This window comes from Marmota monax, unplaced genomic scaffold, assembly GCF_021218885.2.
Source record: "Marmota monax isolate L192 unplaced genomic scaffold, Marmota_monax_Labrador192_F-V1.1 WCK01_AAM20220418_F8-fsc00096, whole genome shotgun sequence".
In the NCBI taxonomy this organism is placed as follows: domain Eukaryota; kingdom Metazoa; phylum Chordata; class Mammalia; order Rodentia; family Sciuridae; genus Marmota; species Marmota monax.
Genome location: NW_026695236.1, coordinates 2,007,051 through 2,020,853, shown reverse-complemented (window position 1 = coordinate 2,020,853; position 13,803 = coordinate 2,007,051). Strand labels below are relative to the sequence as shown.

At 37.6% G+C, this 13,803-nt stretch overlaps 1 protein-coding gene across 3 annotated transcripts in view; it reads right to left on the bottom strand.

Moving 5' to 3' along the window:
• Grm5 (glutamate metabotropic receptor 5) overlaps positions 1-13,803 on the bottom strand; it is a 464,549-nt gene that overhangs the window by 30,555 nt on the left and 420,191 nt on the right. The gene's annotated exons all lie outside the window — the stretch shown is intronic.

The following is a 13,803-nucleotide window of genomic DNA, read 5'->3' as shown; positions in this document are numbered from 1 at the left end:
TATAATGCAAATTCTTTAGAATTCTCCTATGATCTGTTTCTAAGACATCTGCTTTATCTTCAATAAAATGAATGTGTGTGTGTGTGTGTGTGTGTGTGTGTGTTAATAGTAATAGCCATCTAAGTGAATGGTCATTTTTAATATGTTTAGTATTTCTGTGGACTACCTAGTGAATGGTGAAGAATGACATTATAAATGGCATAAGCTGGAATGGGTAAGATGAATGAGAATGAGTTTCATGTACAATTAATACTCTGTAGAAACAGCAATGTACAAGCACTGATTTAGGTCCATGTGTGCAGCAGCTTTTTTTTTTGAAGAAAATTTAGGCTTAAAAGAAACGTGAGATAAAGCTGAAAAGGTAAGAAAGGTGATTCCATAAAGACCCTTGAGTTGCCATACATGTATTTTTTAACAGAAGAGAAGAGAGACTAGAGAGTTTGGAGTTGGTCAGATGTGTTGGATTTTTCACTCTTGTGTTAGTTCAGACATGTAGAGATAAGCTATTCTAATTTGTACAGCAGTTGTGGGAATAAAAATGAACATAAAAAGCAAACCATTTAAAAATAACCTGCTATAGCACCTATGTTTTTTTTAAAAATATTTTTATTTGTCAATGGATTTATTTATTTATTTATATGCAATACAGAGGATCAAACCCAGGGACTCATACATGCTAGGCAAATGCTCTACCACTGAGCCACAACTCCAGGCCCTCACTATAGCATCTTTTTTTTTTTTTAGTTGTTGATAGGCTTTTTAATTTTATTTATTTAAATGTAGTGCTGAGAATCAAACCCAGTGCCTCACACATGCCAGGCAAGTGTGCTACCACTGAGCCAATGCCCCAGCCCCACCATAACATCTGATACATGATTAAATATTAGTTAATGTAAAGACAAGGAAAAATAAGCATGGCTACTTTTTGAAAGTGGGAAGTAGGAGAGTTTGATACATTTAACAAAAACATGGAAAGAAGAAATCATTGAAGAAGAATTTACTGATATAAAAGAGGATGTTATAGTGTAGTTATGAAATAAAGCAATGAAATCATGCCTATTGCATACGTTTTATTGTCTTTGGAAGGGGCCTGATTACTAATCAAGGAAAATAAATGCAGATTTAGGACCAATAAAAAAGAAAATAAAGGAGAATATTAGTCAACTTTGCATCACTGTGACCAATACACCCAACAAGAACAATTTAGAGGAGGAAAAGTTTCAGTTTTAGAGGTTCAGTCCATGGTAAGCTGACTCCATTGTTCTGTGCTTGAGGTGAAGCAGAAAATCATGGCACAAGAACATGGCAGAGGGAAGCTTCTCTGCTCAAGCAGCTGGGGAATAGAGAGAGCTTCAGTGCCAAGAGCAAGGGATAATATAATCCCCAAAGGCAAACCCCTAGTGACTTACTTCCTCCAGCTATGCCCTACCTGCTTACAATCACCACTCATTAATCCATTAAAAAGGTAAATCCATCAGGTGGATTAATCCACTGATTAGGTTATAGTTCTCACAATCAAATCATTTCATGTCTGAATATTCCTACACATGAGCTTTTGGGAAACACCTCATATCCAAACCATAACAATGAGTTTGGGGTGTATTGAGGTTGAGGTGATCACAGGTATGAAAACACAACTGCCCCGTTGTCATTTTCAGATGCACAACTAGGGCTCCAGGAAGGACAATACATGAGAACTGAGAATGTAATGATGGTTATGTGTTCCAAAAGGAAGTGAGGTAAAAAGTAGTCAAGGACCATGGATTGGCTACAGGTAATACCTACAGTTAGGAGACAGGGGGCAGCCTCACAGGGCTTCACATTCTATTTTGGTAACCCCTGTTACCTCTTACTGAAATGCCTACGTGCTCAGCTTAAATACTTTGACTTAGCCTTCTTTTCCATGCTAGGTCCTCTGCGAGTTTCTTTAATATATCACTGAGAGTTGAACTCTATATCTGATTCCCTCTTTTGAGATCAATAGGAACATACATTCAGTTAAGGAGTAATGGTGGATACAAGGAGGTGCAGTGGGAAGAGCACAAGGAGTAGGCTATCAGTCATAAGCTCAAACTGGCTTAATTACAATCCAAGTGTACAATCTTAGAACACATGTTCCTTCTCTCTCAGTTTCAGTTTTCGCAGCTATAAGTAACAGTAGAGAGCTTATTTTAGCCCAACAGCTAGAGAAAATGATAGCCTTATTTTCCTTGTTTATTTCTTCCATCTTCTATACCTAAGGAATGGAGCTTGAGGGAAGATTCATTAACTCACAGAATTATGCCTCAGGCATACTTTTCTCTGATATGAAATTTTATGGTCTGAAAGAGATATGACTTGCATGCCCCAGATATGTTGCAGCTAGACCACTTCCAAGCAGGGCTAATTCAAAGAAAGGAAATATTTCTTAAAATGGTATTTCAAACACTTGCTGGTTTACCTCACTACCTAATTTTTATCAGTTAATCAAAAATATTTTAATCAGATTCAAGTAGTAACAAATGTGACCACTAGTATCACATACAAATTAAAATTCATTGTAATCACAGCATTCCAGAATACCAATTCATTATACAGAGGGAGTGTTTTATATGCAATTCATCATAATCATCCAGACATAGTCTTTTATAGCTCCACAAAGATATTTCAATTATTGCAGAGCCAAACCATTTAATTAATCATTTGAAAGCATTTCTTTCTCCAAAGTAAAATATCTTAAATATATCATCCATATCATTGTAACCCACCCACAACCCTGGTATATCACCAGGCAGTGGTATGGGAGACTGGAACAGTTGACTTATCCCCTTGGAAAATGAACTATTGAGTACAGATTCGTCATGAGGTGTTAAATCTTCTCTAGAGAGCCCAGAAAAGTAAATTTTTGTTGTTCACTGAATATAAATTTCTTAGAGAATTTTCTAAAAAAAAAAAAAAAGACACTGTGTTAGTTGCTAGTGAGATAGAAGACAATGCTAGGAATTAGTTGCTAGGAGATAGAAGGCAATGCTTACAAGAAGCTTACAACATGGGCAGGGGAAAGGGTTAGAATGGGCAGGCAGGAAACTTGGGCTCCTTTGAGGACAGTTCTGGTTTGCAAGGCTAAGAAATTACAGACACAAACCAGGCTACAACAACGTTAGGCTGACTCCTGTGTAAGCAGAAAAAACAGATAGTTGAGATATCTATTGTCTGGTACCCAGACCCTCCTCTAAAAAGGGAGCCAAAGTAACCTGATTGTACCAAAAAGCATGTTACGAACTGTGGACATGAGTACCTTACCCAGAATTGAGTCAGGAGCTAGCTTCTTTAACCATTGCAAATCTATATAAACCCCTAGAAACAGTCACTTTCCAGTATCCATCCCTCTTTTGGGACCACCCCACTCCCTTTTGAGAACTTTATTACTCTAATAAATCCTTTTACGTTGCTCTCACCCTTGTGTCCATGAATTTCATTCTTTACATACATGAGACAAAGAACACAACCCCATGCTCTGTGCTAAAAAATGCAGAAAAACACAAACCAATATTAATTATCCCAATTTTACCATGACACATTGTATACATGTATTAATTTGTCCTACTGTACCAATAATTATGTACAGTATTATATCAATTATTTTTTTTCTCTGAGATGGGGATCCCACTATATTGTCCAGGCTGGTCTCAAACTCTTTAACTCAACTGATTCTTCTGCTTAGCCACCCATGTAACTGGTATGACAGGTACTGAACACTATGCTTGGCCATCATAAAAAAAAAAAAAAAAAGGAAACGCTAACAATATATACAACCTGATGAGTTCTAGGAAATTCAAAAATTCCAATAAATATAGTTTATAAAAAAGTTGTTATATTTGGGTTAGGAAATAGAAGGTTATAAGATGTTTTCTAGGTAAAAGAAATAAATAAAACAGGCATTAAAAGAGGCAGGAAGTACACTATTTACATAGGCTGGAAGCACACTGTGTACCTAGGCCTACCAACTAATGAAATAGCTGAGGCATGGTACATGGGGGAGACTGTTGCAGCTTGGCTCTGTAGAACTGTATGTGTTTGCAGGCTACTAGAGGAAGACTGGTGAGACATTATGGGTTTGGTGAGGCAGGTTAGCAGCTCTATCTAAGGTTTTTCAGGTCAAATCATCAAGGAACCAGGTCATCAAAGTTTTGAGCCTTGGGAAGAAATTTTAGATTTTACAAAGGAATCTATACATACTGAAATCAATTTGTAGATTGAGTAATTTGTACTTTTAGGAAGATCACTCTGGCAGCTGTGAAGACAGGGTGGCATAATATTTGGGACATCATGTCAATAATTCATAGATTAGGCAATGAGGACCTAACACATAGTGGTATTGGTGAGAATGCAAAAGATAATATAAAACATGTTCAGGAAATGACTGCTTAGGTGTGAAAGGTCAGGAAAAGTAAAATAATTGCAGCTTTTTTTTCCCCCCCAAAAAGAACATATAAGAAGAAACTTCAAAGATAAGATGTGGAGAAGTGACAATGAAGTAATTTAATTTCCAGGTCAAAATAGTATTTTCTTTTGATGACCTGTCTTATATACACAAAATATCTTATTATCAAATACAGTTGGTTCTGATAATGGACTTAAATATTTGCATGAAATAGGTGCTTAAGAAATATCTGTTGACTTGAACTGTACCTGATCACTTATAAAAATATACCTCTCAGTATCACACACCTTTCTAAAGAGAACAATGTAGAAATAGTGTTTATTTGTCAAAAGGAAATGAAAATATGTCATAAGTGATAACAATGAAACCATATACTTAATTTGTGTCTGTTCTTAGGATATGTGTCTAATTCTACCCATTTTGTTAGAATCAGTGCTGTCTGCATTACTCACACATTTCAGCAAGAAATTAAAATATTCTTCATGTATATATTTGCTTTCATGACCAAGCCTATTCTTGTGGGACTTAGCTGAATCATAATGCAAAAGAGTTCTCTAGACAGGCTTTAAGTTAACCTGGAAAGAGAACGTGGTAAGGAAAGGGGCTAGCAGAAGAAAACCGGTCAGTGAGCGATCGTTTACTTTTACAAGGAGTTAACAGAAAGATGCCTGGCCAAAATCAAATTACAGCAATGACAGTTTCTCAAACATATGTATCAAGTCTCACCTCTCATTGATTCCTATGAAGGATTTACTACCCTCTTAAATACAATGTTAGTGTTTATTTAATGTTAATCTTAAAGTAGTTGAAATCATGAATTCTAGAGCCAAACTACTTACTTGGGATATAATGCTTTTTACCTGTATGTATCTGGGCAATTTGCTTAACCTCACTATCTTTCAATTTCCTTATTTATAAAATGGCCATACTTATGTTATCTACCTCCTGGAGTTGTTTTAATAATTCAAAAGTATCAGATTCTAAACATTGACAATATTACTGGACACATCACAAATGTTCAGTAAAAGCTAGCTTTCAGAGTCAACATCCATCTCCTCACCGTCCCCGTTCTATGTCCTGCTGCCCTCCACCTTTCCTCCTACAGGTTCTATCTATTTAAACTTTGGCTGGTGTGCCTAGGAGTCTTATTTTAAAATCAGGAACTGCTTGATTCCATTCCCAGTCTCCTTTCTCCCTTAATTCCCATTAGCAGACCCCCAACATCTTCCAGTGCATCAAGATCTTAGGGATGAAGAGTTGTACACTAACTCATTAAAATTCATGGATTGCAAAAAGTTAACTGCTCTTTTACCATGTTTTGTTCCCCTCCAGAAATGGAGTGACAAAACATGTGACAGAAGCTTTTCCTTTTGAAGGCCAAACTTCAGAAAGAGCCATGAATTCTAGAGCTAAAGATCTTAACCTCATCAGCTGAGTTCAAAACCTCGTTTAGCCCTTCAACACCTCAGTTCTTCGTCTCTTTCATCTGTGGTGTACTCATCACGACAAGGGGCATAACACGCCTTCCTTACAAAGTTGTTGTAAGATATGAATTATATTAAGCATATGGTACAGTGACAACTAATAGAAGATCTTAGTAGTAGTAGTGAGTTTGACTCTGAAGAAGCAGCACTGGAAGTGAGAGGCATTTCTGGTTTCAAAACTGAAAGGTAGGAGAATACTTAGGCAAGATTCCTTTATGGTGTGTGAAATGAGTATATATGTTTTTAGAATCTGATATCAACATTCTAGAAGATGATATTGATTTTTTCCAACTGCTATATGCCACATCATTTTTACAGGTATGGAAATGTGGTATCCGTGATGATGAGAAAGTCAACTGATAAAATTGGGAAGTTTGTGTTAGGAACCTTCTTCAGCTGGTACAACTTGGAATACACACATCTACTATTAGCACTGCTCCTGCAAAGGTGTGTCTCTGGGTCCCACATGAAGCTCTCAGTACAAGCTTAGAGGGGCAGCCCTCCACCACTGCTACACAAGCACAGATGCTCTTTCCCACTGGATCTGCCCAGATAACCTGTCTGCCACCTAGTGGACAGGAAAGGGACCTGGTTTACTGACTGCTAGGGGCTGAGGTGAGGGTGGTTGGGGGAAGGAAACAAGGACAGTAGGAGAAAGTCTGCAAACATTTGACACATAAGGTCTGGCTCTTCACTAGCACCGCTAAGGATGGTCAGAAATGCCCTGGAGTTTAAAGGCTGTCTGCTCCTTTCAGCCCACAGCTCGCCGTCTGTCTGGCACTATTCTCCCTGGAGATGCAGTCACAAAGCAGTGTCTGCACAGTGAATACAATTAAATGAAAGGCTCTGGAAATGTCCAAGGGGAAATTAGATAACATGTGCTTTGATGCAGGGATTTGGAGTTTGAAGGTGAAAAAGAAAGGCAAGACATCAGAAGGCTGCATCTGCTTAGCTCCAGTTCAGCACATTAGCATTCTGCTAATGGGCCTGTAAATTCTTTGCTGAAGTCAATTTGCTCAGTTTTTCCGCAAGTACCATCAGACAATTTCAAACATCCTTTAGATTAAAACAAGTCCTAAAGTTAGAATTCTGTTGTTACTGAATGTTGAAATCATGTATTTTCTTGTATTTTCATTAGTTAATCAACCAAAGGGGAAAGTGCTTACTAGTCCATTTGGAATAAAGCATTTGGTTCTCATTTTGCTGTCCTGGAAGGCATGACTAGCTCTCTGCATGAAGGACAAAAACTGGCTTTTGCCCTAGTCCATTCTCAGCAACAGGCTACACACTCAGCTATACCCAATGGCTGGTGGTTCCTAAGAGACTTGTCCACAGTTCACTCTGAATTCAAATTTCTCTCATTTTTATGCATTTTTGTGTAATGTCATAATGCTTTTGCCTGGATCAGAGCATACCTGTCTAATTCTCACCAATGTGTCAAATGTGACCCTGCTCTTTTCAGCTTCTGCCCAAGACCTTGGTGTCCAAAGTGAAGAGGACAGGACACAGCAGAGGGGAGAGTTAATGTGGACAATTTACTACAATGCAGATTTGTTTCCCCTTGAGGAGCATGAGGGAAGAGTATTCAGGAGAGCTTGGTCTCCTTTGAACCTCCTAACTTACTACAACAGCAATTTACTAAGCACCTACTCAGAGCCAACTCAGAGATCAGTTAGGAGAATGTTCTTTCCCTCAGTAACCTCTGAGGAGTAATTATGTTGAAGCTATGGCATGAAGACAGTGACCTTTGTGATACACACTCAGGAGTTTGGGGTGAGGAAGACAAAATATTCTCTCCCTTTACCTGATCCAGTAGTCTGTTTTTAGTGAGTTTTGCAGTCAAGATAGGATCATTCATGTGGGATCCAGGTTTTACAGACATAACCCAGTTGTGTATTGTTTTTGTAACAAGTGACCACAAACTTAGAGACATAAAATATTATCTTATAGTTGTGGAGATCAGGAATGTAAAGTGGCTTTCATGAGCTACAGTCATAAAGACAACAGCGCTGTGTTTCTCCTGGAAGCTCCAGGGACAATTCATTTCCTTGTGTTTTCCAGCTTCTAGAGGCTGCCTGCATTCCTTGGCTTCTAGACTCTTACTACATTTTCAAAGCCAGGCAAGGAATATTTTAAAATCTCTGACTCTAATACCCCTGACTCCTTCTTATAAGGGCTTTTGTGGTTACACTGGGTCTACTGGACAATCCATGATCATCTTTCCATCTCAAGAGCCTTCATAATTATATCTGCAAAGTTCCTTTTGCCACAGAAGGTAACATACTTATAGGTTCCAGAGACAGAACATGAGCAGGTTTGGGTGCCATTATTCTAGCTACTAAAGAGAATGAACATCCACATGGATAAATTTTGTTCTATTACCTCCCTTTTTCTACATGCTAAGATTTAGTAAGGTTTACTTGTTGCCTTGATTTGGCTTTTATTCTTATAGCAATATTATATGATGACCACATGCTGAGAGTCTAACCAAATTATATCCAAAGTATTTTCACATTCCCTGTTAGTTAAGCATATTTTTGCATCTGGCACTGATACAGCTATTTATTTGCACCCATTTATTTGGTATTTATTTGTACAAGGATGACAACTTCTGGATTGGACATGAGGCAATACCCCTCCAACAGAAGGGGAGAATTTGGATGAATGTTTTAGAGACATCTTTGAGTCTGCTGTAGAATTTACTTGGTGAATTGAGTGGAAAGTATACTTAATAACTCAATCAGCAAAAAGCCTCTTCTGATAGCAATGTTAGTATTTACCCTCAGGTAGCCAGGCAATACCTAGAGTTTAATGAGTTTTCAAAGCAAAAAGCATAATATCAAGCAAACAAGAATGAGGGAACAATTACCCACTTGATATAGTCTCTTGAAAGCTTATCAGTCCTGCTATTATAGAAAGAATATGGCAGTTAGATTCGGACAATCTTGGGTTTGAATCTTATTTGTGCCCCTAACCAGTAATGTAATCTTGTACAGATCACTTAACCATCTTAGCTTTGACTTTCTCACTTTTAAAACAGACATACTAATAATAGCTGATTCATGTGGTTGTTGTGAGCTTAGTATATATGAGACCATGGTTTTCAAAGGAAACCTATAGTGTGATTCCTATACCAGCAACATCTGTATTATTTGGGAGTTTGTTAAAGATGCAAATTCTCTGGTCCCACCCTAGACACATTGAACTAGAAACTGTGGTTTGAAGAGCTTGAGTCCATAAAAATAATGATATGCCAAACACATGGAGTAATGTTCCACCCATGATTTGGACTCTCTTAACAAATACCGGCTGTAATTATTTTTTTCACTGGGTGCTTTGTTATAATTATTCACCACACATTGCTTTTCAGTTATTGTTTGTTTTGGAAGAGCAACGTCAATGACTGATTGATGTTTGTTCACCAAGTCATGGTCTCCTTTTTTTCTCAAACTAAAAATGTCACATAAATAAATAGGGAAGATGCCTTATTTGTTTGAATTTTTGGCTATGCCAATTTAACTCAGCAGGGGGGGAGCCATGCTCTCTGGTAGCTTTAGCTATCTGGAGTATGCTGTCATGATATCAGAAAGCAAGAACAAGAAGCAAGTTTGTGCACATGAGAGGTGTTGTGATTATTTTATTCATTTTTTTAAAAAAACTAAGTGAACAATAAACGCACAAACTTGCCTCACCAAAGACAATTGCATATTATGTAATGCATAAAATTTACCACAGTGCTTCATCATTTAATTTCTGCATAATTAAGATGAAGCCACATGTTTTGGACCAAGTTAAAAATTATGTTTTTTTAAAATAAAAAAATATCAATCCATGGACAAAACCACAATAGGAATTAAAAAAAAAACAGCAAAATCCCCCAAACCACTTTTAAACTCTGAGGAAAGCATTACTGGGAGAAAAAAAATAAAGCACTCACACAGAACTTTATAAAAACCTACCACCTAAGAATATAATGAAAAATTTGAGGGTCATGTCCCTGTAGGATATAGCAATGATTCACTAGTAATTCTAGCAGATTTACAAAGTCAAATATTTCCGTTTCAGTAACTTTCTTGAAGAATGAAGTCATGGAACCTATTCTTCCATTATGTCACCAGAGTTGTGTAGTTGGTGGAATTGAACTGAGATGACCCCATGATTAGGAGAAAGGAAATGGACATCTCCTAGATCTGGACTGTGAGATATACTCTGTATCATGCTCCCAGAGACCCCATGAGATGAATATTATTATCCCTGTTTAGAGGCTCAGAGAGTTCAAGTGCTTTGTCTGGGGTCTGGCTTATAAGTGGCAGAGCCAAGAATGAAATACGTGTCTCTTAGCCAAGGCTGAATTCCTTGTACCACACTACTTTCATGATGCCACCTGTTTACCAAATAAGAAAAGTGTTTGGTATAGATACCAAAACAGGTCACCTTGTAGGACCCTTTCTCTGGGATTAATATCAGTATCAAAATATTGCAGAAATACAGTTTTGATGACCTTATTTAACAACAGCAGCAGCAAAATGGGGTATATAGTTGAGAAAAATGGGTCCATCAGAAAGGCAATATATGAATGGCAAAGAGCTTTGAAGACCTGGGTTTGAATCCGAAATTTTGGTTACATCATTTATCAGTTCACCAACTAAAGCTGCTTTGTCTCTAACGTGCCTGTTATTATTTTTTCTTATTTGTATACAGAGGACAGTACTTTCTATTGTCAAATATTATACAAATTACATGTATCAATTAAGAATAAATTTTAAAATAACATTATATGAAGAGCCAATGGGATCCAATACTTAGCATAGAGCTTTTCCTAAAATAGTTGCCTAATAAATGTTTACTGCATATAGGATGATGCAAGCCATTGACAATCATGATGATAAAACAGGGGAGGTCACATATGTTTTCACTGGGAACGAAGTAGGAAGGCATCAGCTGGTATTGGAAAAGTGGTTGTGAGTATGAAGGATTTGGATTTCTAAAGTGGGTGAGTGCTAAATGAAAGAGGCTATCAAGAGGAAATAAGGAAGGTTGGAATGTAGCTAGCTGGCTCCTGAGGCTAAAGCAATTAGGGACATAGTAGATGCCCTTCCTTTGCTCCTTTCAGGCAGCCTCTTCTCCTGTTACCTGCTGGCATATATTTTATATGCTTTTAATACCCTACATGTATCATCATGTTCCATTTGCTGGGCTGGTGTTCATGCTGTTCCCTAGTGAGTCCATCCATTCCATCATTTTCACTTGAATCATTTAATCATTCTTTAAGATCCAACTCAGGTGACATCCTCCCAGGAACTTTGGAATTGAACTCAGTTCTCTCCTCAGTGACTTTTCACTTCCCTGTGCATCTATCTCCCTCATCACTTATACACTACAATATAATGTGTATGGGGTGGTGTCTCCACTATTCTGTGAGCTTCTTCAAAGGGCAAGACTTTTATCTTACTTACCTTTATACTCCCAGAACTCAGCAATGTACCCAGGACATAATTATTGCCCTGAAAGCACAGGTTGAGTTAAAGTGAACTAAACCAACCTGTAAACTAAACCTGGCCTATTTTATGAGATTTCAATTGAGATTAAGCATTCCACTCTTCAAAAACAATTATACAAAAAAGCAGTATAAATTCTTATAATTCATGTGAATAAATAGTAAATACGGATGAGATTTTATTCTTGTAAACAAAAGTTGTATAGGTATTTCAAAGTCACCATTAAATTTCTAGATGCCAGCAGCTTTACATTTTCAGATTTTATCTCAGAGGCTTTTATATACTTTATAGAAGACACTAACACAAATCAAATCAGGTTGAGATGAAGGTATGACTAAGTCAGAAAAGGACAAACAAATAAAGATCCAGGGAGTAGTTTTCCAGTATACTCCTTGAGGAAGAGTTACAATTTTCACTCATTCAGTCGCTGTTTTCCTGAGTTCAGGCTACCAAATATTAAGGGATGAAATGGGAAACAATTTAAGGGTCACTTCATGGGCTTGGAAGCCAGCCTTCTCTTATTCTAATTCTGCCTCATCTATTTATTCTCTGAATGCACAGAGCAAATAAATTAGCCTCTGTTCTTGTCAGTTTCCTCAACTTTAAAATAGAAAGACTCATAATGCATACTCTATAGGTTGTTTGGGAACAAGTTTCAATACTTTTAGAGCACTACCTGCCTCATGGCAAGTACTCACCAAATATTATTTCCTATCTTCAGCCTTTTTCACTGGCAAAAATCCATGCAGCTCAGACATCATTATTCATCCATCCATCTATCATCCATCCATCCACTTAACAAACATCACTGAGTATTGACTATGTGCTGCATGGCCAATGACACAGAAAATGAGTAAGACATGATCTTCATTCTTAGTGAGTTCATGATAGAGTGTGTGAGCATTTGCATGTGTGTGTGTATGCATATAAGCATATGTTGAGGAGTCTTATAACACTGGGTAAAGCATACTCTATAACAAGAAGCACCTGTTTCATCTCATCATAAGATGGGGAACCTAAAGCAGTCACAGAGTTCAGGACAGGCTTTTCAGTAGAAGTGTTATTTAAGATGAGGATGAGCCGATCAAGTTTGAGTTGGAATAAGGAAGGGAAGAGTACATTTCATATCAATGTGGTTTTCCTGCTAGAGGCCATATAATTTATATCTGAAGCATCCCCAGAGGTTCATGTTTTGGTTCCCTAGGCAACAATGTCCAGAAGTTCGGCTATTGGGCAATGATTATATCATGAGGCGGATTATCAGTGGATTAATCCATTCATGGCTGAATGGATTACAGAGAGGTGGTGGAGACTGTGGGAGGCAGGGCCTTGTTGAAGGACTGGGTCCTTGGGAGCATGTGTTGGGGAATGTCTTGTCCCTGGCCCCTTCCTCTTCCTCTCTCTTTGCTTCACGTCTGCCATGAGCTGAGCAGATTTCTTGTGCCATAACCTTCTGCCATGATGTTCTGCCTTGGACCCAGAGATAGCCAATCATGGACTGAGACCTATGAAACCATGAGCCAAAATAAGTCTTTCTCTAAGTTGTTTTCCTCAGGTATTTGTGCCAGTGATGAAAAGCTAACACAAGGCCTGAAAACAAAACTGAGGGCGGGAGTCAATGGAAAGTCATGCAGGAAGTGGCCAGAAGCAAGGCTGGTTGGTGGAAAAATCAATCAGATCACAAGGGTGTTTCTTAAGAGGGAGTAGAGTTAGGCTTTGCTCTATCGTATTCAGTGGAGAGGCTGAAGGCTTCTAAATAGGGAATCAAATGTTTAGATAGTTTTTCTTGTTTGAACTGAATCTTTTATAGCTTATTTTTAATTCCTGACAGAATTTACTACTTCTACATTTGGGTCCCTCTATTTCCCCCATAGACTCCTGTCATAGCACAATATCACTTTATTTAATTTACCTGTTTCCAATTCAGTTTTCTTTGAGAGGCTGAAAGTGCCTCAAAAGCTGTTGTTTATTTATCTTTGTCCCCAGGATGGGAAAAGTGATTGACATAGAGCAGGTACTCAATGGAAGCTTGATTTAAAAAGTCTGGAGTTAGGCAAAAACTATCTTATATTTTTATAACAAAGTATTATAGATAAAATCTGGCCAATCAAATCAACAAAGTTATTCTTCATTGTGATGGTTGTGTGAATCTTGTGAGCTGTGGCTCAACAGATTTGAAAGCTATATACCCTACTATGTGTGCTATCATTGAACACTGGTGCTAGGCAAATAAGGGAGACATAAACACATTTACAACAGCATTAGACAGTTGTAAAAATACTATGTGTGTGTATATATATATATATATATATATATATATATATATATATATATATAAATGGAAAATTTTTGAAATAATACCTGCATCTCTAAGGCCTAGAAGAGTGCCCAGAAATGC